Source organism: Anopheles funestus (genome assembly GCF_943734845.2).
Source record: "Anopheles funestus chromosome X unlocalized genomic scaffold, idAnoFuneDA-416_04 X_unloc_33, whole genome shotgun sequence".
Classification (NCBI taxonomy): domain Eukaryota; kingdom Metazoa; phylum Arthropoda; class Insecta; order Diptera; family Culicidae; genus Anopheles; species Anopheles funestus.
In genome coordinates this window covers 47,501-50,000 of record NW_026045158.1, presented here as the reverse complement: position 1 = coordinate 50,000, position 2,500 = coordinate 47,501, and positions in this window count along the sequence as shown.

The following is a 2,500-nucleotide window of genomic DNA, read 5'->3' as shown; positions in this document are numbered from 1 at the left end:
GGCCTCGGGTGTTGAACCGAGGGTGGTTGTCCAGCGACTACCAATGTCTTCCTCATCAACGGCTTCGCCTGCTGCTGTAGAGCTGAAACTCCTGCAGGAGGCTCTGCAGAGTATGGAGCGGAAATATGAGGAGATGCGGAAGCAGAACGAGAAGCTGCATGAGGAGCTAATTCGAATGTGTCAGATGTTCGAAGAGGCTAAGAAGGAGGCGCGCCTAGAGGCCATTCGGCGCGAAGAAAAGGCGGATGCGGAGATAGCGATGCTCCGTGTGGCTCACCAGCGTGATCGTGATGCGCTCAATGAGCTCATCGCGCAGGTGATTGGACATCAGCGTCCAGGAGAGGCAATCCGGCAATCCGCAAGCCCGCCAACCCCCATGCCGCGACGTCCATTGCAGATGCATGGACAACGGCAGCTGGAGGAGCAACAGTGGCAGCAGCAGCAGCAGCAGCAGCAGCAGCAGCAACATCGTGAGCAGCGGCAGCAGCAGCAGCAGCAGCAGCAACAGCGTCAGCAGAGTGCAGCGACGGCTATGGTGGTGCCGTCTTCGGACCAGGAAGGCGACTCCTGGACTGAGGTGGTGCGCCGTAAGCCGGCACGCCAACCGGCGAGAACGCAGCAGCAGCAGCAGCAGCAGTGGCCGCAGCTGCCACAACAACGGGCGAAGGTCCAGCGACAGGCGGTTGCAGGACCATCGTCACAGCAGCCCCAACAACAGCAGGGGCAACAGGCCTGGCGTAGCCAGCCTGCAACACGGCGAGGCGGAGGGCGTCAACGGCAGCGCAAAATCAAGCCGGACGCAATTGAGATTGCTCCAGCCGAGGGACAAACCTGGACCGAGGTTTACCAGGTTGTGCGTGGGGCTCCAGAGATGGTGAAATACGCAGAGGCCCTCGGAGTCGGACGACGCACCACACGCTCCCGACTCGTTATGGAGCTGAAGGAGAGCGCGAACGCTGCAGAGGTGCTGCAGTGCATCCAAGACGTGTGCGCGAAGGCGGAACTGCCGGCATCAGCACGATTGGTGACTCCCACGGTCGACATCCGGATGGACGCGGTCGACCCTTTAGCGGAGGAGACACACGTGGCGAAGGCACTCTCCGAGCTATGCCAGCACACCGTGGAGGAGACTTCGGTTCGGCTGCGACCAGCGTGGGACGGCACGAAGGTGGCGATAGCGCGGGTGACAACGAAGGCGGCAGAGGAGCTGGACGGGAAGTTTGTCAAAATCAAGTACACGTCCTGCCTGATCCGGAAGGTGGCTCCAATGCAGACGCGGCAGCAACGTTGTTACAAGTGTCTGGAGATGGGACACGTCCGGGCAGCGTGCACGAGCGAAGTCGACCGCTCGGCCAGCTGCATTCGTTGCGGGAAGCAGGATCATCAGGCGAAGAGCTGCACGGCGGAGGTGTGCTGTGCCGTGTGCAGCGGTCCGCATCCGGTCGGGCATCTGACGTGCCGACGCTAAAGGTGCTGCAGATCAACCTTGGGCGGAGCAGGACAGCTCAGGACCTGCTGATGCAGACGGCTCGCGAGATGGATGTTCAGGTGGTGCTTGCCTGTGAGCTGTATCGGCCGCCTCGAGATGATCCGCGATGGGCTGTTGATGAGGAGTTGAGCGTGGCGATCGTCGCAACGGGGGCTTACCCCATCCAGCGTCTGTGGGGAAGCGTCGTCCCGGGACTGGTGGTTGCCACGATAGCGGGAGTTACGTTCGCCAGCTGCTACGTGTCGCCCAGCAGCGGTCTTGATGACTTCGAGGAGTTTCTTGGTGCGGTGGAGGTGTCGCTGGTGGGACATACAACATCAGTCCTGGCTGGGGACTTCAACGCCTGGAACGAGGAGTGGGGGAGTGCGCGCACTACCCGGAAGGGGCAGGAGCTCCTAAGCGTGGTGGAGCAGCTGGCGCTGCAGACGCTGAACCGTGGCAACGTGCCCACCTTCAAGGGCAACGGGGTTGCACGGGAAAGCGTCATCGACGTCTCCTTCGCCAGCCAATCCATTGTGCGGCCGGACTCATGGCGCGTGCTTAACCGCTTCTCCGGCAGCGATCACGAGTACATCGAGTTTCAGGTGGAGGTTCCGGGTCAACGGAACAAGCGACGTGGCCAGCAGCACCAAAGCCAAGCAGCAGCCAGTGACGGGACAGCCAGGCATGCCGGAACTCGGTGGAAGACGACGCAGTTCGTCCGGAAGAGCTTTGACATCGCCCTCACAGTCGGCCGCTTCGGACAGGTCGACACTCCGGAGGGGCTGGTTGGCGGACTCACTCGGGCGTGCGATGAGACCATGGAGAGAGTACACGGGGCTACCTTCCACCGCAAGCCCCAGGTGTACTGGTGGTCTCCGGACATCGAGCGCTTGAGGGAAGAGTGCGAAGCAGCGGAGGCAGCCCATCGCCGGGCTCAACCGTCGGAGCGTGCTGCGACGTCTGCCGGACTGCAGGACTGTCGTCGTTTGCTGCAGGCCAGTATCCAGAACAGCAAGGAGAGCAGCCTTC